Source organism: Corapipo altera, unplaced genomic scaffold (assembly GCF_003945725.1).
Source record: "Corapipo altera isolate COAL_440 unplaced genomic scaffold, ASM394572v1 22b, whole genome shotgun sequence".
NCBI classification, from domain to species: domain Eukaryota; kingdom Metazoa; phylum Chordata; class Aves; order Passeriformes; family Pipridae; genus Corapipo; species Corapipo altera.
In genome coordinates this window covers 9762887-9787644 of record NW_020884876.1, presented here as the reverse complement: position 1 = coordinate 9787644, position 24758 = coordinate 9762887, and the positions used below count along the sequence as shown (strand labels likewise).

The following is a 24758-nucleotide window of genomic DNA, read 5'->3' as shown; positions in this document are numbered from 1 at the left end:
TCTAATTTTCATAGATCTGAATCTAGATTAATTTTTTTTTAAGTTAACTAAACTTTTAGAGAACTTATTATCATTGGAAGAGCTTAATACAGCACAGAGAAAATGCAAGCCTGTGTTTTGTGATTTTATTTTTTGAGGAGTGGTGGTGGTAGTGAAGAGTTCTTATATTTGGAGTACTAGCATGTAGGTTTTTGTCCACTGCTGTGTACTTATGTTGAATGTGTTTCATGCTTACAAATACTATCAACCAAACAGAAGCCAGAAAAACCCACATGAACTAATAATAAAAGAGTATGTAGGAAATTTTGATCATCCAAGACCTCTAAGAAAATTAGTAAATGTAAATGAAAAGACTGATATTAATTCCAGGAGGTTTATGTTATTTGGAATAAATAGTTTTCAAAAGCATATTTTTTGGTAAACAGTTTCTGTGGCTTTGTATGTCATAATATAATTCCCGGATATTTTACTAATAGTCTACATAGAGTAATTATCTCCTTGACTTTTGTTTAATACTTGTGAGAATTTATATTTTAAATTCTTTATTTTCTTCTCAGAATTTTTATAGGTTACTTTTTTACCTTCAATAAAACACACTGTTATGCATTCAGCCTAAATGTTTATTCAAATAGATCCACATAAGTGAGAGCAAATAGCTGCATTTTGTTTTCTTCAGACCCTTTGGTTTTATCAAATATAAAGTTTCTGTTACATTTAATTAAGTGTTGATTTTAGTATAGAAAAACATTAAATTTTTTCATTATAGAATGCCTGAATGTTAAGTATAATTAATATTAAAAAGTGTTCCCTGAATTTTTTAAGAGCCAAACTGTAACATTGACAACTTCTGTTATTATGTCTTCTTGCCAAAAAAATAAAGAAACTCAGTTTATCCAATGTATAGGATACATAAATACCTACACATTGCTATATATTTCCTGAAACTTTATGTTGCAATATACTGTCTGCTATATACCATGTTGAAATAAACCCACCCAAACCTGTAAAATGTGGTTATCATTTACTGATAAAATTACAAGTTTATCTGTTTCATTTCAGTTCTAGTGGTAGAAACATCTCAAATAATGAGATAGGGAAATAATTAGTTGGAAAAGAAGTATTTTGGACAGAATATGTAAAACTCCATAATGATTTTTAGGCCTAGGGGAGTGATGAGGAGTCCAGGAAAGTACATCAGTAAAACGAAAAACTGTTAGGGCATGAAAAGCAATTAGGAACTTGGATACAAATGTTGAGGCCTAGGGAAGAACATTTGTCTTTCATGGTGGATTAAAATGGCATCAGCCATTCACATACTTCCATGTTGTGTTTGTGAATGTGGAAACTGCATGTCACAAACAAAATATACTGTGTTACTGAAATTAAATATTTAGGGTTGTTAGAAATACTAACAATAAACACTATAATATAAAATGTGAGGTTTCTTACAGTTGTTTTTAAGTGCCTTCTAATTTTTTCTTTTGTATCTATATTGCAAGAGTATACTCTCCTTTACTATATTTAATCTGGAGGTGAAACAAAACTTTCTTTTATGTTATTTATAAAATATCACTAATCATGAATTAAAATTAAATGTGCTTTGTGAGTTTGCTTGGGTTTTTTTGGGTTTTTTTGGTTGGTTGGTTTTTTGCAGGTTTTCTGTGACTGATTTTGAAGTGCTTTATAAATATCAGTGTGTAAATTTTGGGCATCTGTGCCTGCCAATTGGCGTGCTTTGCAGAGTTTATCCAACTTCTTAAAAGAACTAAAAAATTATTTTTTAAATGAATGAAATCTGCTTAGAGCTGTGCCCTACCATTGAAAAAAAGGCATAGAATATTAATAAATATAATTAAGTTTCTTTGAATTATATGCTTTAGGTTGTATTCTTAAATATCCCATCTTGTTCTGAGGGATTGTGTGAACAAATAAAACACATTTCAAAACACGTTTCCTGATTCAGTGGTAAGTGACCATAACGGTCCAGTTGAAAGAATTCAGGTAAAGATTTTGCTGTATTTCTGAGTAACAATGACCAAGAGTCAAGGAAAAATTGCTACCAGTAAAAAATTACAGCTTCGTAAACTGATTTGCAGTGCAGAACTCCTAAAGACTGCTTCCTGAAAATTTCGTCTGTGTTATTTCAACTTGAAACACCAAAATTGATAATCAGTTTTAGAAACCAAGATCATGCTTATCAGGGTGATGCTTAGCTAAGGCATTGAGACTTTTACGGCAATGTTTCTCAATGATTTTGTGACCTAAAGTAAAGAAAATGTGAAAAAATAGGAGGCGTTAGAATTACTGTAGTACTGTTGAAGCTGTTGTCAGGATGCCGAGTTCTCCTCCAGGGTCTACACCATCTTCACATTCCTTGAGGTCCAGGACCAAACTGTGTCCAGCTCCAACATGAGTGCAGCAGCCCATGAGCTGGCACAGCTGGTTTTCATTAGGCGGTGTGAAACAGCTCTGTTCTAAGACACAGCTGTGAGCTCAGATCCTTGCTCTTTTCCTAAGATGTGTTGAAGGACTGTACCTAGGCCTTTACTTTGCTTTACTGATTCTTACATCACCTTGCTGACTTGATGTTAGATATGCCTCATCATGGTGGACTTGTCTAGTGATCACAGGGTTATGATTTTTACCCTGAATCCTTCCGATTTTGGATTATGCTATACAAATGTCTATTTAATAAATATTTTCTTACCTACAGTTCTGCCCCTCATTAATGGATATGCAAATAGTTGGTTTCTATCAAAATTTAATTTGGCCTTCTGTCTTTACTGCAAAGCATTATGATTGTGCACAATAGCCCTTTTTTTTTTTTTTTTTGTAATACTAGAAGAATAATGCTAGTGTCAAGGCTAGTGTAAAAAAAAACCCAAACAAAAAAACAACCAAAACCCTACAACCCTGGCATGTGCAACATACAAGATCTTTACTTTCAGTTCACTTGTGCTTTTCATGTTATTAAAGGAATAAATAAATTGTAAAATGCTGTCTGGAGCTTAAACACTGCCATACACTTTCTTCATATAGCCACAGACAGGTAGCAACCACAGGTCCTTAATATCTTTTTACCTTCCATGCAATTGTTCTCTCTTTTGCTGCAGGATAAAGGATGGATAATTTATATAGTTCTCTTCCCTTATATACAGTAACTTGAGAACAGAGAGAGTCCATTTCATGTGGATGCCTTTTTCTTTTCTTCCTTTTTTTTTTTTTTTTAAGTGTTTCAGCTACTTTCAGCTATGTCAGGGTCTCTGCCAAAGTTGCTATAGAGGAACAAGGCTTTGAAATGCTCTAAGAATTCTGGTACTGCTTTTAATAAATGAAAATAGCTATCAGTAATGCATTAGTGCATTATAGGACTTTCAAATCACTGCACCCAGACTGTGATGAATCACAGTATGAAGTGAGGATAAATGTGCTGAAAAACACAGTGAGAGTCTGTTTGCTCCTACCATGTTAACTTCAACTGAAAATAGTGTTTTAGAAACATGGAAACCCTTACATTAATTTTTAGGGTACACTATTGAAAAGGGTTTGTAAGTCACCTAATCTTAGGCTTCATTGTAATGAGCAGTCCTGTCCTCTGACACTGTTCATAAATTGATCAAATTCCCTTTATAGCTTTAGTTCTGAAACCTTTGTACTCTGTACACATGTCTAAAGTATATTTCCAGCTATAGACTGTATGTACTATATACCTTTGTGGTCACAATATAGCAATGATACTACTAGGAATTACATTAGGTTGTGATAGCAGTACAGAAGAGGATGTTTCCCTCTTCATGCTGGAATCCCATTACCTTTCAAGTTCATGGGAAAATCCACAGAAACAGAATTGTGATATATTTTCTCCTTCCTTCTCAGTCATTCATCAGAAGGTATTTGATTGATGCTGATTTGCACATACTGAAAAAAGTTCTCATATGGACATCACACTTTATTTTTGACACTTGTGAAAAGAAATTGCTTGCAGAACACACAGTGTGTAAACCTTTACATGAAGCTGATTTTTCTGATATCAGAAGTCTGGTTAAATACTTAAAGTAATTAAGTGCCATGACTGATAAATGACCAGTAGCATTATGTCATCTATTGATAGTGCATACTACAGTACAGAAACATATTCATATTGATTTCACTGTGTCGTGTTGGTGACCAGACTCTAAAAAAATAATTGTTATATCCACAATAGCTAAGAAAAATTACAGATTCACAGTGGAATGCATTTCCTACATCCTTGAGTATAGTCATCTTCTTATATCTCTCATTGTTTAATAGAGGAAAACCATTTACTGAATTTGCCAAAGTAATATATTAAAAGCAACCGCACTGCATTTTGGTAGGAATACTGTCTCAATAATAATGTGGAGAGATCTGTATTAGCACTAAGACTATGTCTATGAAACAAAATGTTCCACAGTAAGCATATACAACTGGTTTGAACTTGTAGCTTAACTTGGACAACTTTTTGTTTGGGGACCAGTTCTTTCTTAACAAAAGAAATTAATATAATGTAATGTTTTCTGGGTGACATGAAAAGCAGTTCTGTTGTTCTTGTCTTAATCATTATTGGTTATACAAAAAGCAGTGAGAAGAAAGGAAAATAAAATTACTGGACCAAAGGAAAAAAAAAAGAAAAAAAAGGCAGCTGGAAAGCAATTAAGCATATGAGCTCTTTGTAAGGAATATGAATGTTGTAGATTACCCTGGGTTATACCACTCCATAAAACTGATTTTCATCTCCCTATCTGTAATGATTTGAGGGGGAAAAATTCTGAAAAGATTCCTCAGTAATTTCTTTACTCTGAAGAATATTAAAATCCCTCTGATGGAGTAGTACACCATTTTTCCCCAAACCATACTTTTCCATCAGAAAAGTTAGACAACTAGTGTGCAAAATATTCTTTCCTACTTAACCTTCCAACAGTAGCACATACTGTAGAAACTACTTGGTGATGTCAAAGCAAAAGCACTTTAATGTAAAGAGTATCCAATTTATCATCTCCTTTTTCATTTTGCAAGATCTCCTGCCACCCTAAAAAAAAAATTGCCTCCTTCAAAAAGATTTGGTAATACTAGAAATATGAAATCTCATAGTAACTCATTTTCTGTGTTAATGCAAATCACATCTCTTCCCAGGATATTTATGGTGCCTTTCTTAGCTCAACATTGGTCTGAACAAAAGTATGTGATCTATTTTAGGTGCTGAAAGAGGGACCAAGGGGAGAGAGATTTATTGCAGGTTCAAAGGTAGAAGCCCAGGAAATTACTTCAGAATAGATGAAATACCTATTAAGTAGAGCCAGTTTTCTTGCTTCAAACATCAATTAGAGATTTAATGTTTTCCCTAGAGACTGAAGTAGTTTTGTTTTGGGTGCATTGATCTACTGCAACTGTATACAACTAACTAATACTTGATGAGTAAACAGTCGATGTGTAGGTAACTTTTATCGTTTATTTCTTCAGCAAGTAAATAGGAAACACAGGTAAACATGACCTGTTAATTGAATGTTTAGATTAGTAAAAATAACATGATAATTAACACAGGGTAACTTTTATGTTTTAATGTTTAATATTTAGATTTCCATTTTTTTTCTTAATTTAGTCAGGGATAAATAAATATGTTGGAACAAAATTAAATACACCAAAAATGTTGACAAAGAAGTCATTAAATGGGTGTTGAACAATTACAGTAAATTTTCCTAATGTTATAATTTTAAATATTATGATTGCCCCAGAATGTTAAGCTTCATTACACAAAATTGTATTTTTTACTATGTATGAGTCTTTTGTTTTTCATAATCCAAATAAAAGTCACACAGCTATCATTCAGCACTTTAAAATCAGATGAAAAAATATATCAGATGAAAAATATATACCTCTCTTTAGCCACTTATGACTGTAACTAAGAATTTTCTGTTTTAGAGTTTGATACGAAAGATTTGTATTAAACATTGGATTTTTTCTTTAAAAATATTTTGTCACTAGTAATATGATTTTTTAAAAATTTTTTTAGATTTAATATCAGTGAAGTTCTCTGATAAAATATATGTATGAATATGTGTACTGTCTTTCAACAATTTTTTTTTTAAAATAAGAGGCAAATTACTGGCTAACTAGTCTGGCCTCTTTGTTGCATATTGCTATAAAAAAGCTTCTAGCAGATATCTGAGGTTCTTATCTATATATTCATGTAGTTTTAGTCAGCTGATATAGGTAGCTGCTGATCCTAAACAGGAAATTGTTGTATATAGATAAAAAACATAAGACTTAAATTTTCATGTGAAGGAGTTGGTGTTTGAAGATTTTTTCCACAGCTCCTCCCAACAATCTATTCTATTTTCACTTTCAAGTAGAGTGTTAAGTAGTGATTTTCTTCAGACAATATTTTAATATTTCTATCCTGCATAAATGAATTTGCTAACATGAGGAAGAGGAGAATTAAGGCACTGTACTGTTCAAGCAAATTGTTTATAGTAATGCTATTTGCCTTGGTACAAAAAATGCTTAAAGGACTTTAAAGTAATTTTCAAACAAATCTATTTTAGATTTCCTTCAGTGCTCATCTTTGTAGTATTAAGGACTGGAAAAATAAACTGTCTCACTCTGTGGGAGTTATTCATTCAGCTTATTGAAATCTTTATTTCTGTTTCACTGCTTTCTCTTTAACTGGAGACAATACAGAGGGGAAATATATTTGAAAGGTAGTTAAGCAATCGGTTTAAATTTGTTTAAAATAAGATTAAATTGTAATAATTTCTCTATAGCTCTTACAGATCACCTTTTGTTATTTTTGCATGGGTACTGTTAACAGCCTGGTCACAGAGGACTGTGACTGTGGTTACTAGTCATGGACAGAGATTTGTATTGTACTATACCATGCTGTTGGCTCTGAAAACCAAGGGATTAAAATCTAGAATTTTTCACATGAAAATATCCTATGTACCCTCAGTATTTATCTCAATTATGTTTCTTCACTTCAAAATCTCCTTTCATATACGGTGTTTTATCCTTGAATCACACCATGGTGGGTTTAGATTGGGTATTAGGAAAAATTTCTTTACTGAAAGGGTGACAAAGCACTGGAACAGGCTGCCCAGGGACGTTGTTGAGTCACCATCCCTGAAGGTATTTAAAAGACATGTAGACATGACAGTTAGGGACGTGGTTTAGCGGTGGACCTGATGGTGTTGGCTTAACAGTTGAACTCAATGATCTTAAGGGTCTTTTTGAGCCTTAATGATTCTGCGAAAAATAGTGCTCCCAATATTTTAATAAGGATACTACACAAATATTTATACATAAACACAATGCGCCTTGGTTCTTGGAGAAATTACATTCTGTGAGATAAGAGATGGAAAGATGTGTGTGTGTTACTCATCTATTGTAGTTGCACATTTCAGAGGAACAAGGAAAGGTCTAATGTGATTTGACAGAGAAACCTGCATAGTAATAGCATTTTTTTTTCTCTTTGAAACATTAATATTTTGCTTTTAAAAGACTATACTTAGCAGAGAGAAGATGTAATTTGACAGCCTGAAGTATCAATGAACTTGAATGCTTTCTGAGAAGTACTGGAAGTAGCAGTCTAAGGAAGTACTCTGAACTGCCTGAAATCTTGCTTTCTGGGTCATTCATTGCTCTATTAGCAGATGGATATGAAATGAACATTTTTAATTTTTTTTTAATATGAAGTCCTCATCTATATCAAATGTAAATATGATTTTTTAATATGTATGTGTGTACCTGTATGTATAAAATATGTGTATATGTTGGAAATTAGTCCTTTTGTGACCCAAATCATAGGAAAGACATCAGAGATGCTTGAGACAATGAATGCAGAGAGCATCTAATGCCAGTATCAGAGGTTATGCCCTTCTCTCCTTTACTCTGTTCTGACTGATTAAGTGCCAGGTTCTCAAGTACTCTTACATGACTGAATAGTGGCAGAGAAAATACAACCTTACTTCTTGTATTTCAAAACCTCATTGTGGTGAAAGAAAACTCCAGTATATTTACTCAAGAAACCTCATGAGTAGAAACAAAGCTATTTCAGGTCCACAAGAGAAGAATCCATTTTAGTAAATAGTATGTATATGCTGGCAAAACATAGATCTGCCCTTATGTTTTTCTGGTAATGTAGATTAATAGAATAATTAGACATAACTTAAAAAAATTATTAATCTACAATTTACAGATTTATGATTTTTTTTTCCCATCATTTTACACTATCAAGGAGTAAGGCAAGGAAGAACTGAATCTCGTTTTGCTGCTTAATAACATGCCTGGAGTGATGGTTGCTTATGTCTCATGATAAGTGAGAGTTACATGGTACATATTATTTGGATATCTTCTGGGTATTTTTACTATAAAGTTACCTCAAATGTTTTGATGTCAAAACCAGTTAGAGCTTCATGGTTGTCTTTTTTAAATTTTTAAGACTGAATATTTTTATTATACACATTAATGTCAAATTCTGTTGCTGAATATTCTTTGCCTCTAAACTACCTGCAAGGTCTACAGACTGAATAATTAGACTTCTACTCTCTCCTTTCTGGACTCTTTTTAACTCTGGGGTATTTCAGTGGAGGTGATCAATATTGTGTAGCCAGTTCCAGAGAGGATTGTGTCCATGATCTCTGAGTGTGACATGATGACATTTTCTATGTCATTTTCCATGCCATTCTTCATGCATTCCAGTATGCTCATTGCTTTCTTAATCATGTTCAAATACAGGAAAATTAACAGAAAAATCTATATTATTTCTTACCTTTCTAGTCAGTTAATTTAGTTAACTTTTGAGGTGTGTTAGTAGTCCATATTTTCCCTCCGTTAGTTTTCAATTGACTTTGCATCAGTGTCTCTGATTTTATCACAAAATATACTGAACTAACATGATCAATTTTGAGGAAATTTCAAAATACAGCATATTGATTTCTCTGTGTGCTGTGAAGCTGTATGTCAAACATTTTAGATAATTTTAAGGGAAAGCAATATCCTAGGGAAGAAAAGCAAAAGGTGAAGAATTTTTTTTTTTAGAAAAGTACTGTCTGGCTGCTGCCAACTGCATACTTGTCTTTCATATCTTTTGATGAAATCCATTTAAATTTTTAACTTTTAGAGTAAATAACATCCCTATTTAAAAAGATTTATTCTTTCTTAGAATTAAGAACCCATTTTTAGATCACTATTGCTAAAGTAACATGGTACTAAATGTTCAGTGTTGCTTTTTACGTAGATTACTGTTATAGTTTCAGTCTAGGCCTGGCAAGTTGATTACAATTACCTACCTAAACACATAGCTGTTTCATCATTTGGAAATAATCACAGGTATCTAACTCCTCTGGACCAATATATGACATGTTTTAAGATGCTAGACACTTGGTATCCATGTTAATAAATAGCGTTTGCTACATTTATGTCTATTGGACTATTTATTTTTCTTCTGGCAATGAGGGTTCAGATTTTTTGGTACTAAGTCCTTCTCTTTTTTCTCCTCCAAAGTATTCAAAGTTAGCTGGCCTTCAAAAAGGGAATGCTTTTTGAAAACAGTTTCAGCTTAAGTATTTCCACAAACTGTATTCTCGCAGACTTCCTTTTTACAAGCTGAATGATTCTCTAATGAAGAATTAATTGAACCTGGATACATGAAAACGTAAAAAGAATAAAAATACCAATAGAACTCTTAGTTATTTCAGAATGTTATTTGTAGATGAATTCAGTTTTATTGCAGTTCTATTTTCTTGGCAGTATTTATGTACATGTATTCTTCCTCAGATTAATGTGAAGTCAAGATGTGAATACAAAATTGCGAGCTGATGACTTAACAAATGATAGCTTTTTAGAATAGAATGTAATACCTTGAGCAAAGGTAGGGAATTTCTCATAGTCCAAACATTAATTGTCGTAATATATTTATTTTTAATTTTAGATTGATTGTACTTACACAATCTTTTTTTTTTGTGTGACTGTATATACCCCAGTGTTTGTATGTTCCCTGCAGAATCCTGATTAAGCAAGTATATTTTAAAAGCAGAAACTACCTGTCCTTAAAGAAGACTCTACCTGTCATTGAGACAACCAGTGTTGCAGCTAATGTAAAAGCTTCACAAGGATAGATTATAAAAAGAACAAAGATTCCTGTGATGACAGAGCAGTCCACTAATATATCACACCTGAAACTAATGATTAACTCCATACTTTATTGGATAATTTTAATGAATTTTAGCATAGCTTCAAGACATAACACACGCAGTAATTTTCAGATTTCTCATTTTTATAGCCATCAGCAGACTATATCTTAATGGCATTCTGAAAAGGAATGATAAAGTAGTTATAAAGGCAGCTAAAATAGATTTCTTTACCCACATACCGTGGTGTATATAATTCTGGAGTCTAAAGAATGTAAAAAGCATAAAGCAGAATGAAAGTCCATGATAGTAATACCCTATGTGATACAAGAACATATACAATAAGAAGGAGTATTGCACAGATACATCAGTTTGGCTATATAATGTAATTTAACTTTGTTGGGTTTTATTAGCTTAAACAGGTTGTTTTGAATATTAAAACATGAATAAACTTAAACCTGGATATTTTTTCTTCCAGTTGTGGAGCTAACATGGGTGTTCAAAGCATATGCAGGTGATACCACATTCCACTGACCAGCCTTTCTTTAGTTTTTCTCTTCACACCATAATATCAGAATACTTTAGATTTTAATCATCTGACCTTTCCGCTTATCACAGCACAGTTTCAACTTTGAGCACAATCAGTTTGTGGTGGTTGTGGATTTTGGTATTTGTTTTGTTGTTATTGTTGTTGTTGTTGGGGTTTTTCTCTCTGTTCCGTTTTATTTTGTGTTCCAAACATGTTTTGCCAAAGCTATGAATGTGTACTCTGAGCTATGAAAGCATCTAAAAATCACTGAAACACTGGTCTGGTTCTCCAAAATTATTTATGTTGCTAATTTTTAAAACAGATAAAATCTGGTACGAGGTGCATTTGAAGCAATGTTATTTCTCACTCAGCAACATCAGATATATTCTGTTTCTGCTTCATTCTCTTGATTCAGTTCATACAAGGGAGAAAAAGAAGTTTAGTCAATACTAACGCAGCAGTCTTTTGGCTTTGTTTTAATAAAATCTTTCATATGGCAGTAAAAAGAAGCTATACAATGGAGAAGTATAACAATAATTAGAAGAAAATCTGTTAGATTCTTATTGATGTATTCTTTGAAGGAGAATAGTCAAATCAGTGGAAAACAGTTCACATAAGCTCATGTTATGAGTGATAAAGTGTGATTGAATGAATCAATGCTGTATTTTAAATAGACCTAGGACAGAGGATTTCACATTCAGATAGCTATAGGCCCACCTATTGATATGTTTATTAAATGGTGGAAGACTGCTAACTCAATTATTTCCTGTCTTCTCTAATCTTACTAACCCTCAGTTTCATTCTCCAAAAGCTGAAGTAGTATTGAACCATTCTACATTATTTTAATGTACTGGTCCATAAAATCTCACATTTTTAGATTAAGCTCTGCCAAACATCAGCTAGCATTGACAGCAGCCTTGTCTTGATTACATTCTAAGTTGAGCAGTGTGTAGGAAAATCCCCTTTAGTTGTGTGACTTATGTCTGTCACAGGAATAGCCATCATCACGTTCTTACAGTTCTTTCAAAGATGGAAAGGAAAGAAGCAGAACTCTCCTCATACTCTTATTAAAAGTGCATGAATATAAATTTGGTAGGAGCTGGAAGTGGAACATGGAATCACTGTTCTCTTCCCAGCTGAGATCAACAGGTGCAGAGATATGCTAAGACTTACACAGTCTTTCCACAGCATGAGAAGGAGGTTATTCTTTTATCCTGTTCTCATTGTTAGAAAGGAACCCAAAAACCAGAATATCTTCATAAATGGGATTCAGAAACCAACCATTGCTACCTGAAAGAAGTTGAGAACAGGCATTCTACAGGCCTTCATGAGACTACTTTCTTCGAAAAAATCAATTTTTCTTCTAAATTTACAACTTTGACTTCAGTGTAGAAATGAAGTTACATCCAAGCGTAGGAAAACTTAGGAAAACAATTGATTTTCTGAATTAGAATATAATCCATATATTTCACATTAAAATTACAAATAAGTTTAGTGATTGTCATTTACTTGGTATTAACCTTGTGTTGATATAGAAAATCTGAAAAATTAATGGCAGAAGGATCAGTAAGGGGATGCTGGAGATAGAGGAGGCAAGTGGACAAATGTTGGGTAAAATAGTTTGGGAAAACATGAATAAAGACAGATGCTCTGTGAACACTTCGAGTTATTTATGAAAGGTTATTTCCTTACAGTATTGCAAAATTGGCTTAAGCTTTTTCCTGTATGTACACTAACTCTGCTAGGTGATATTTGATCTTTCATTTGGATTTTTTTCAAATACATGAATCTCTATAGTTTGCTCAGAATGCATATTTGGTTATTTTTTTTTCTGAACAGTGGGCTCCAGTTTGTATCAGACGTTTTTTACCTCTGATTTTCTGAATCTTTTTCTAATAATGTCTAGTTACTTTTTTTAACTACCTAAGTAGTTGTATAAGCTCATTATTCAGCTGTAAAATTGTATTTATTCTGATCCAAGACTTTCCCCATTGTTAAAACAACTTGGTCAAAATATACCAGTAAATGAAGAGCAGATGGGAAGGTACAATGAGGTCTAGCCACACTCTCCAAACTTGAGGCAACTATTTAAAAGTCCTAAACTTAAATGTCTTTTAAAGTCATCCTCTCTTCCTTTCATGATGTAGGGAATTTAGAGTCTCAATTTACACTCATTCATAGATTACTAATGGTGTTAATGGTGTTTTTGTAATCCTTATTTTTGGATACTTATTTATTCTTCTATCTCTTCAACACGCTTCCAAATTGTCTTTTAAAATCACCAGTTTAATTGTTTTATAAAGATGCCACATACATTTATTTTCCTTCCAAATAGTATACAACAAAAAATTGAATAATATTTATTTTTCTAACTTGAAAAAATCATCCAACAAGCAACTTCACATTCCTGTTGTCTAAAGGGACACTTTAGCTATGGATCAAAATGGGTATATTCAACTCATGGAAAAATATAATTACTGTCCTTAAGGTAATTTATTACCAAACTACATTTGTGACATCAGTCATTATGAGTTCTAATGCATGTAACTGGCAAATGTGTTTGCTTCACATACTTTATTTTAATTGACATCTATCATATTCCTGCTGACAGCCTTTCAGCCCAGATGAATGCTCTTTGCCAAGACTATTACTACTTTGCTGAGGTAATCATATGTGGACACATTATAGTGAAAATACAGAGTAAAAATTCACTATGCTTTTTTACTGCCCAGGTGTCTAGGTTCGCTAGTTCTGAATAGTGAGGCTTTGACATGCATCAAGTAGATTCTTGACAGTTTGATGATATGTCACTTCTGAGGGTTTGTACAGTACACCACAAGAGGACCATAGAAATACCAAAAGGTTACTATGTGCTTTGAAGCACTGAATATGATTCATGCAATAGAAAACTTTATAAATTAAATCACTGAAGAAAAATGTTTTACTTAAACTATCATTAGACATTTTTCTCATGTATTAAGATTATATTTTGTCATCAGTATTCTTGAAAGAGGACAATGAAAGTTAATTTTATGAGTTAATGAAGGCCATGAGAGACTTTCTAAAGCCATTAAATAGTCAACATACCTACTACAGTGACATCTTGTCAAATCATAAATAGTAGCCCATCACTCTTGGTGAACTAAATCATGATGTACTGTTGCTCGTGTGTAAAGGTCTTGGGTAACAAAGATAAAATAACTGTAGCTTTAGTGAGATCAGGATGTTTATATTTGGTATCTTGGCTATAATTAATTCACCCAAAAATCTTCAGAGGAAAAGAAAAGGTAGTGAAACACAGCATTATTGTATTGAAGTGGTTGCACAGTTCAGATAAAAGTAGTATATTGAAAGTGTAAATTACATTCAGTTGACACAATATAGTGAACATTAAAATATGAAAGCTACACAGTAACCCACTTTTTATAGACATTTGGACCTAAAAAAGTAAGCTCTTTTTTGTCATTTGCAGTACTTCCTTTTTTCCCTATATACTAAGTTATATTTTCTCCTTCTACCAGAGCTCCTTGAAATTTCTTGAATATTAAAGACTACACATGATAAAAAGCAGTCAAAATTGTAAAGTTAGATTAAAGCAAAGTCTTATTTCACAATTTGAAAGTGCTATTAGTTTCAAGTGTATTTTAAGTTACTGTTTTCCATGTTCTCCTTTGCAACTTGCAATAAACAATAACTTAATTTTTAAAAAACAAAATTTTGTTTCATTTTAATACACCTTCTAGGTTCAGTACCTAAAAGCCAGCTGAGAACACTGTACTTGAAATATGTTGTCCTCAGTAGATGGACTATTCTGGATTCATTCAGTCATATCTGGATTTTATTAAAAAACAAGGGAAAGAAATGACTAGAAACTTTCCTCCTCTTTTTCATAAAAGATTAATTTATAGAAACATATTTAGTTACAAAAGGAAGTGCTTTGTAAGTGTTTTCAAGTAAGTATTGTTCAGATTTTTGTGGGTGTCAGGTAGGAAGCCTTTTTCATGCTTATAATAAGATATTGATTAAATTACTGTAGCTTTAATTAACTCTCCTCCTAGGCAGCATTAATTGCATCGTAAAATAATTGAATCATTAAGGTTGGAAAAGATCATGAACTCTTTATGGCTTCATAGCAACTTACAACATATATGCTGTTTAAAGACTAACCTGTATATTTTCGTAGTATCCATGTGTTACGTATGTGGGCTTCCAGAGGCCAAATATCACATATTAAGAATATAAAACGTGGCGCAGTCTTTTTCTTTCGGCAGTTTCAGAGTTGAGGTTTTTTAAACTTCTTGCTATTAAAGGCATATTTTCCGAAAGTTTGACATTTAGATATGCAGCAGTAAAGACTTATTATTGGATTCTTCATAAGTAAAATGTTTCATATTTTCAAGCAGCAAGCTTGCACACTACTTTTAACCTTTGTAACCAAATGAAATGCATCTGAAGGTTGCCTTAATTATATACTTGGCAATTAATTGAAACATTTAGGAGAGGTCATCAAAGTAGGTATTTCTAAGAAATCTAAGCTTTTTTTTTTTTTTAGCTTTTTACTAGGCAATATATAGCAACCATTCTCAAACTTTATATAACACAGTTTCTCATACTTGGCATCTGCTTTTTGTACAACACCATCCATGCCCTGCGTGTGTCCATTTCAGATAGCAATACTGATTGGAAAAGGAATTTAGCTTTCCATATATTTTAAATATATAATAGCCATATTATATAGTTTATTTTTTATCATCTTTCAAATTTTCAAGAACTGTTTCAGTAAACCCTTGCTGTAATTTTAGATTTTATCACAGAGTTGTTGTTTAGGTCACAAAGTACATCTAGAGGCCATCTAGTCCAGTATTCAACTCAAAGCAGGTATAATGACATCAGGATGGCTAGGCTGTGTCTAATCTTGAACAGCCCCAGAATGGATTCCACTACCTCTCTGGGCAACCTATTGCCGTACTTAACCACCATCAGGGTAATTCCACACACCACCTCCTTCCTTGAGCATCTAATTGAAATTTCTTATGTTTCCATTTCTATCTGTTGTCTCTTGCTCTATCACTGTGCACCTCTGATGGGAGTCTGAAGGCATCTTCTCTGTGTCATCCAGTGAAGCTGTTGTACATAGTAGAACAGTCTCCTCTTAGCTTTCCCTTGTCCTTGTTGAACAGGCCCACTTTTCTCACCCTCTCCTTGTACACCATGCTTTCTAGTACCACGATTGTCTTGTTGGCCTTTTGTTGGAGTCATTCAGTATTTGAAATCCTTCAAATACTGGCAACTAGGTAGCCCAGAACTAGGCATAGTACTCCAGTTGAGTCTTTAAAGTGCCAAGCATAGGGAAAGGATCACTTTTTTGGATATGCATTACCTACAGTCTTAATAATACATTCTAGGATACAGTCAATCAGGCTTGCTGAGAATGCTCTCTGTCATCCAGGTTGTTAATGAAGACATTAAACTACTGGCTGCCAGCTGGACTTTGCACCACTGATCAAAACTCTCTGAGTCTTGGCAGTAAAACTGATTTTCCATTCACCTTATAATCTACTTGTCCAGCCCTTTTCTCATCAGTTTTGTGATAAAGAGACTGTGCCAGAGGCCTGGGTAAAATGAAGATGTACAACATCCACTGCCTTTTCCATGTCCACAGCTGTCAGTCACCTCACCACAGAGAGCACTGAAGTTGGTCAGGCGTGATCTCCTCAGGCAAAAAATGACTTCTACAACTGTCTGATCCACAACTTTTCCAGGAACAGAGTTAAGGCTGACTAACCTATATTTCTTTGGATCTTGATTTTTGCTTGTCTTCAAGAGGAGCATGACAGCAACTGCCTTCAAGTCATCACAAACATTTCAAAAAGGACAGGCAGCAGTCTCTCAGAGACACCTGCCAGTTCCATGAGTATCTCTGGGAATGCCTTGCACCAGGGCCATGAACTTGAATATGTCCAAGTGGGTTAAATGATCCCCTCCTCCTCTATCTTCTGCAGGTGCTTCTTCATGTTCACAGACTCTCTTAGGAGGTCTAGGGACTTAGGAGGTTCGAGGAGAAGCCTTACCAATGGAAAAATGGCGTGGAATACCACAGCTCTTTGCACATCACTTGTCACTATGCCTGCTGCCCCACAGAGCCATGGCAACGACCTCCCAGTGCCACCTCCTTGCCACAGGTGTGCAGTGCCTCTGATGCCCCGCTTACGCTCCTGCCAGCTGCTGCCTGCAGGTCTGACAGTGGGTCTGCAGTTACTCCTGGCAAGGTGCAGAGCTGATATGCCCTGTCCTGATCTGCTCTATCTTGAACCATCCCATCCTACCTCACCTCACCTCCCTTTCTCACTGAAAGGCTTTTAGGAGATTGCAAAGTTTTCTATTTCTGTTTTGTCATGGAAAATGAAATAATAAAATGTTTAAAAAATCCCCACCTTGGAAAGGGAAAAGAGTGTATGAGGGTGTGTTTAGTGTTGGTATTTTTTTATTATATTTTTTATTTATTTGATTTATTTATCTATGAGCTTTGTGAGGGATGTTGAGTAGAAACCCAGGCATGTGCTGCTGGAAGATAAGAAAAATGAGGCAAAAAAGGAAACTGGAATGAACAGATAATGTTCTGACACTATTTTGATAGATATTCCTTATCTGGGATGCTATTATCATGGAAGTAGTAGAATTACAGGGCTGAACTGCTTTTCTTAGGGTCATTTTATATGTTAAGGGTGGGATATTACTAAGCAGAGAAGCCAGAGAAAATCTTATGAAAAAAATTAATCTAGTACTTAAAATGAGATACAGATGTTAAAGTCTTCTCACCAGGGATAGCTGATATTTCTCACTGCTTTCATATGCCAAAGAGAAAACTATCCTTAAACAAGACCTTGTTTAAGCAGTGCATTTGTTTTAGGCTTAGCTTCCTGTGTTAAAGTTTTCTTAGTCAGCGTACTATATTTTTTTGTTGATAATTTAGTAGAAGTATACAATGCATACTAAGGTTTGTGGAAAGTTATAGTCCCTAATTTTGATCCTACTATTAAAGAAAACAAATTAAACTTATACAGGTTAGAGAGGACCAAGTGTTGAGAAGGAAAAAGAAAGACACAATTGAGCTGAAATAGCAGAGAAACTGAAAAATACAGGTAACGAAGCACATAAAGTCGTTTGTTGACGAACATGGAGTTCATTAATTTATTCAAGAGGAGCCAGATCAATGCCCACGTCCTTCACCAGTTTCTGTGACAGGGTAAAGGAACACCAAACAATATGACACTCACTATTAAGCTCAATTTGTTAGGAGAATCAAGTGAGGCATAGGATATGTCATCTGGGTCTTTGTGCACATGTGTACACATGTGGTTAACTGAGACCTCCCTCTGTTATCTTTCCTGTGAGCTGGCACAGGTGAACCTGGGCAAAGGAGACACTTGCTCTGAGTGGTCTTAGATATGTTCTTTCCTACAAGCAAAATAATTCCTATAATCTAGTGAATATACCTCTCTATTTAAAGAGCTTGACCCAACAATCTAATGTAGATGTCTCAAAACAGGAACATACATTTTGAAAATCAGTTGTATTTAAAAACGTAACAGACTACATTTTCTTTTTTGAACATAAGAGAAAATAAAAGAATCCATTCTGTTAATGAAAATTAGTGCAAAGTAAACAGGTAAAGATGCTTTTAAAAGAAATCTTAACTGAAAGATCAGAGGAACTAATCGGACAAATCCACATACAATTCTACAAAGCCTTAAAAATTAAACATAATCAGTTAATTACATGTCTCATGTTCTGTTAGCCTCTTTGTGTGAGATATTTAATCTATAGAAAGCAGTGGAAAATTCAGGGGCCAGTACTGGAATCTAGGGTGAGTTATGTAACAATGCAATGATTTAAGTAATTATAAGAGATTAATTACACACAAAGTCATGCCTTGTCTTAGAAAAATAAATACAAATTATCTAACTGTAAGGTTAGCTCAGGTAGAAAAAAAGAACTGACTGTCATTTGGGTCTTGATTTTGTGCAAAGACTATTATCTGTATGATTAATAAAGCCTGAAAATATGCATGCATGTTTTCTTCATAGAAGAAATACATTTACTCTTTCCCACGGTAAATGGTGGGGAGAGGAGTGTGAATCTGTAAAAATAAACAAATGCTTACATGATGTATAGTCACATCATATTTGAGAACTTAAAGATGATGAAATTTCAAAAGTTCAGAAAGGGGCTGACAGTAAGACCTGAAGAAATAGCCAAAGAATTGTAGGCAGTTCTCTTAACTGAATTTCCATGAGGGACCTAAAATAGTCAAACTGTTCTTTCTAAATATCTCTAAGAGAGAGTGAGATTAAACAGATAGAAAATATTTGTAGGGAAGAAGTCAGTCCTATCTCTTTAAAAATTGCAGCAAGCCTTAAGGCTTAGAAGAGATATGACATAACTTAAGTAAACTGCAGTTTTGATAATCTTGGCATTCTTTTCAGCAAGCTACAGAACTATGGTCTAGATAAGATTAGTCTAAAGTTAGTATAGAAGTTTTTTGTATTAAAAAGATTTAATATTTTATTCTCAGTCACTCTTTCCCTCAGTAAATGGTGGGAGGAAGAGTGTGAATCTGTAATAGTCTGTACTGGTTGTAATGTTATTCCATAGCATTTTTGGTAGTTTTGGAAATAGAGTAGATGCTGATCTTGCTGAAGAAGACAGGACTGAGGTTTAAAATAATCACAATAAATTGCAGAAACAATAGTAAATAATGGACATACAGCTCGGTGAGAACAAACACAGGCACTAAATAGGAAAAATTAACTGCACAAGATAGGGAATTCCCTCTAAGGCTTCAGGGAAGAATATGGGTACATTATATTTACCCTGCCATGCTGCTACATGTGTAGCTGGCTCCAGATTTTTTTTCTTACACAAATGTTTTCATAGCAGAGCTCCAGAAGTGTTAAAATGCCTGGCAGAGATCTTTTGGTAAATCTTTAGAAAAATCATGCCTCTATCACCCTTTATTAATGTGAAGCATAACATACTAATTTCTAACTGTTTACTGGGTTGGTAGTCTGTGTCAAAGGCACAAGGGGTAGAATATATGAAACTGCTGAAGCAAGACTAGCTAGATCTCTACAGATAGGAGCATTATGTGAAAGTATACAGTGAAACAACTTGCAGGCTCAAGTTGTCTAAGTCTCCTAAAAGGACAAACAATATAATATACCTGGTTATTGATAGTTCATTAAATGAAATTAAATATTAGAAGCAACAAAAAAAAGACTTACAACCAGGTTTATTCAAACTAAGAAATGGGAAGAATGAGTGTAGGAATATTATAAATTTTTTGAGAAAGGAGACCAGCATAAACTGTTAGCTATCTATGACAAGAAGTAGCAGGGTTTAATGTGCAGCAAAGTCTAGATGTAAAAGATAAGAAAAAGGTACAAGAAAAATAAGAATGGTTAACTCCTGAAGTAGATTTTTTTTTTTAATTTGGAGTGTTGTCCAGCTTTGACTTCAGTTATATAAAGAGAGATTGAACTGGCCCTTGTCAGTACTGGTTTAGATGTGAAGATACAGCTAAACCCTGCCCTCTATAAGAAATATCAAGACATATAAACAAGCCCTCTTCCACCTTTTGTAGAATTCTGCCAAGCATCTAAATAGGAATTGAAGAAATAGAAGCTGCTTCTTCTGTTTCTGTTGGAAAACAAAAATTATGAATTAACTCTGCTGTTAAAATAAACATGACTGTTTATTTCATGTATTCTATATACTACAGTTGCTGAATGGAAACCTGGTTGTGCTGTTTTGGAAGGCTGGACCAGTTCCCACTGTGGTCATTGTGATTCTCCTCTCAGGCTACCAGATGGCTGTTTAGGTGTAATGATAACAGCTGTTTGATTCTACTTGCCAGCCTTGAGATTGAAGAACTCTGAAGTCACTTGGGTACTACAGGATTAAATGAAGACAAAATTTAAACTTTTGTCTACTATAATTGCATATTGATGAATAATAGTATTGACTTTGCAGCAAATTGTTCCTCAATATATTCTTATTTTTTAATTTCTTATAATTTGGTTTATGTTATTTTCTGTATTTTGTTGTGCTTACTCTGTACTGGTTATTTCCTAGGTGTATCTACAGAAAGACAGAAAATCACAGAAACAGAACACACTCTGGATTTTCCTCTGCTGTACAGACTACGCGGATTGAAGTATTAAATCCTTTTGCAACACCACCTTCCTGTAAGTAGGTTCAATCTATGTGAAACATATTGTATGAAATTTTGTTAGATTTCTGTCTAATTCACTACTCTACAAGGAAAATGGCTAATTTAGTATTCTACCAGAGAAGCACTGACGTATATTTATATGCACATATAAGAAGAAGCAGTGTGAAGGCTTAAAGCATATTCTGATGTTCCTCCATTGTCTTTTCTGAAATCAGGTCAAGAAAGGAAACTCACGAGTCACAGGCACTATCAGCCAGTTTTCAGAAGTAGTGACTCTGTACACCATAGGAGATGTAACAATGAGGCAAGAAAAGCAAAAAATAGAGTTATAATATGAAGAGGCTATAGGGGTAGCTGTATTTTGTTCTTACCAACTTCTCTCTATGTCACTAAGGTGAACAACTAATAGTGTCTCCTAGCTAGAGATATAAAACATGAACACTAACAGAAATAGCATAAACATTGTCTGTGGCTGCTCCTGGTTATGTGCCTCACAGTTAATATCAAGGACATAGATAGTTCTGAGAAGGTCAGTGTTTAAGAATATGTTGTGATTAGTAAATATTATTTTAATTTCAATATTATTTTAAATTGGATTTTATCACACTACTACAATCTGAGATATAAATCTCCTTATTGTTATGGGAATTAATGGATATTTTGAGATATTTTGAATTCATAAAGTATCCAGGTTTATAAAGTAAGGTTTTTTATTTGCGACAGGTATTTGGGTTGGTAAACCAGTTTTTTGATTCAGAGTTATAAATTTCGCATGCAGAGTAACACCCTGAAAGTATCATGATCTATTAACTAAAAAAAAAAAAAGAGAATGTTTTATTGGTTTATTTGGTACGCTGTCATTATATGTGGTTATAATGTGTAGACATGAGAATTCTCCTAAATGATTAAAACACATGGTGTTCATTAGGGGATGAAATACCTATATTCTTTAGAAGTTTGAGTCCTTGAAACTCAGATGTTGATGTTGACTGGAATATTCAGTGCAAAGGAACTAAAATATGGGTCCAAAATTCTGAAATGAAAATTTTTATTGTATTGAGCATTTAACTTGCCAAGGTCAAATGTGTAATTTCTGCGCATTATTTTCTGTCATATCATAATCTATTTCATCTACTGAAACAGCTCTTTCATATGTACTAATATTTTAAGTTGTTTTGCTTGATTTTTCATTTAAAGTTGACCTTTTTTTGCAGAGATTTAGGGAATCTAGTTTACCACCTATTGCTTAAATCTCTGTACATCTCTACAGAGATGGATAACCTCTATGGCTATAGAATGGATAGCCTTTTTAGCCTAGCTTCATGATTTGAAAATAGGAAGTCATACCTATGAGATAAAGCAGTGTAAGGTTATGTTAGTGCTCATTTGTTTATATCTGCACTCATTACATTTGAACCTTCTGCAAGGGCTGGCATTTTGAAAGATGGAAAGGTCTCAAATAAGTTTTTAAAACTTATGGAAAATAAAGGCTGAGCAGAGGGGAAGGAGTTGTGTACTGACTGACTGACTGTAGTGTAAGCCTAAGCTACATTAAACAGGTGAGTAAAAAATTATAGCTATCTCTGTTATGAGACAAACTTCCATCAGAGCTCAGCACTTTCTCACATACCAAAAACACTCAAGTGCAAGTTGTAGATTTGTCAGAAATAAAGTATCGTATTTTCTCATACTGTGTGAAAATTCTTGCTTCCAATGGCTACGATGAGCAGTTTGTAAATCTTTTCAGATTGAATAGTCAAAACCTAATGCCCCAGAGGAATGCTAATATATCTATAAACGCATGGAGATGCAGCTCCGTAATAATGCCTGAGTGCAGTCAAGTGAATGAAGTGTTTGCTTCTTGTTCTCAGCTTTCTGTTTGGTGTTTTAGATATGTTTGTAATACTTCAGTGTGCTTTTAATGGCAGAGCTCTTTTTCAGTGGTAAGCATTTGTGTATGAAATAATTGAAGTTCGTACAATAAACCACGGTTCAATTTACTTGAAAATGTAAATCGGCTCATTTATGAGTCACTTGTGCATGACTGGTAGTCATGATAAGTTAAGAAGTATACAGTAATTGACATGTAATAATATTGAAACAGATTGTCCAATACATTTATTTCTTGACAAAAACTGATCAGTTTTAATTTGTCAAATTCTATACTGCTTTCTCATGGAAGTGAAAGTATATTTATTAAAACAGCAGTGACTGTGAAGTCTGGTGTGTTAAAATTTGGTAATTTCATTTGTCAAAAAAGCAAAGCATGAGATTAACTCAAGAGTAATTGTTAAATTTAAAGTGCAAGGTAGGGGGAACACAAAAAAGGCTTTATGATGAGTTTTTGTCAATCTGTATAATTTTTCAGTTAAGCAGTCATAAATCAAGGAATATTATATTTTTTTGAGGCTCATTAAAGAGACATTATACATTAGAATAGTGAGGCAGTCAGCATAATGAAATGATGAATGCCTATAACTATCTGTATTCAAATGATGTGAGACAGATTTGCTGGTGCTACAGAGGAGAATGGCAATCTATTTGACAGTTCCCTGTAGGTGCTACTTCTGGATACAACTGACAGATGTTAAATGTAAACCTCTTCAACAGAAAGCACTTATTAGCACTCAGTGGGGAAAAAAATGGCAATATAGAATAAGACAAATAGCAGATATTGCCATTTAAATAACTTTGTTCTTGCAGGGCTTTATTGCCAATGTGTTAAAGTCTGAAAGGCTGGGAATTTGTTTATTTTTTATTGAAAAGAAGTAGGTAGGTAAGAGAACATTTTTGAATTTAAAAAATTGTATTTTGAAACATTTAAGAAAATTCTCTCAGTATTATATCTTTATGGGAATTGTATATATGTGCCCTTTTATCAACACACTTCTTTTGAAATGTTATTTGGTAAATATTTCTTGAATCATTATTATCCCTGATAAATGCCAGTACTGTGTATGTTTGCTAACTTTACCAAATTGGTTAGCAATAGTAAATACTTTTTAGGACACCTTATGATTTTATTTCTAGACTATTTGTTTCAGTCCTAACCTGAGAAACCACTCTTGGAAGTATAAAATATTAATCTGTGTGAGATTCACATTTTGATAATAATACAACTCTTCAATAGAGATCAGCATTAAAGTAGTTCAGGAGACTATCAAAACCACTTGATTTATTTCTTACTTATCCTACTTTGTAACAGATTAGGTTAGGGATTTATATTTCTTTAGAATATGAATCTAGGCACATAAATTGATTTTTCAAATTGTCAAAGCTTACTTTAAAGGTTTTTCTTTTTTGAGATACCCTGCTTTTAATGAAATTTTTTTCTATCTGCCAGCCAAGCTGCTGCTTGAAAGGTTAGAGATTAAACCAACACTAAGAGTGATGCAATGTCTACATGACATAGACTCCGTATGGACTTATGTCTTTTAGTATTATGAAATCTGTGACACTGTGTGTGCTTTTTCTTTGTTGTCTTTCGTCAACTGTTTAACACTACCTTGTGTTGCTTGCACTAATTCTCTTTGGAATTCACTACTCCACTACAGATTTGTAATCCTCTTTCATAGTGTTAAATTATCAGCCACATATGCACTGTGTCTGACTTAGTGGACATATTTATTGTTCCCTGGCTGCTGTGCTTGCTAATTCGTTTCTTTATTGCTTTACCTTGAATTAGGGAATACTCACCATCTCTTCCCTGAATTCTTAAAGGAATAGCTAAAGTTCATTCCCTTGTACTTTTTGGTCTTAATTCCCATTGTCACAATTCAAATCTAGATTTTTTGTTTTTTTTTTAATGTAGATCCTGACGTATGTTCATGTAGAACAGCTGAGTTTCAAGAGT

The 24758-nt window shown here is 33.7% G+C and overlaps 1 protein-coding gene across 1 annotated transcript in view; it reads left to right on the top strand.

Moving 5' to 3' along the window:
- TENM3 (teneurin transmembrane protein 3) overlaps positions 1-24758 on the top strand; it is a 1300501-nt gene that overhangs the window by 32159 nt on the left and 1243584 nt on the right. Inside the window, exon 2 of the mRNA XM_027636350.1 lies at positions 20806-20918. The gene's annotated coding sequence lies outside the window, so the exon portion shown is untranslated. The remainder of the gene's footprint in view (positions 1-20805; positions 20919-24758) is intronic.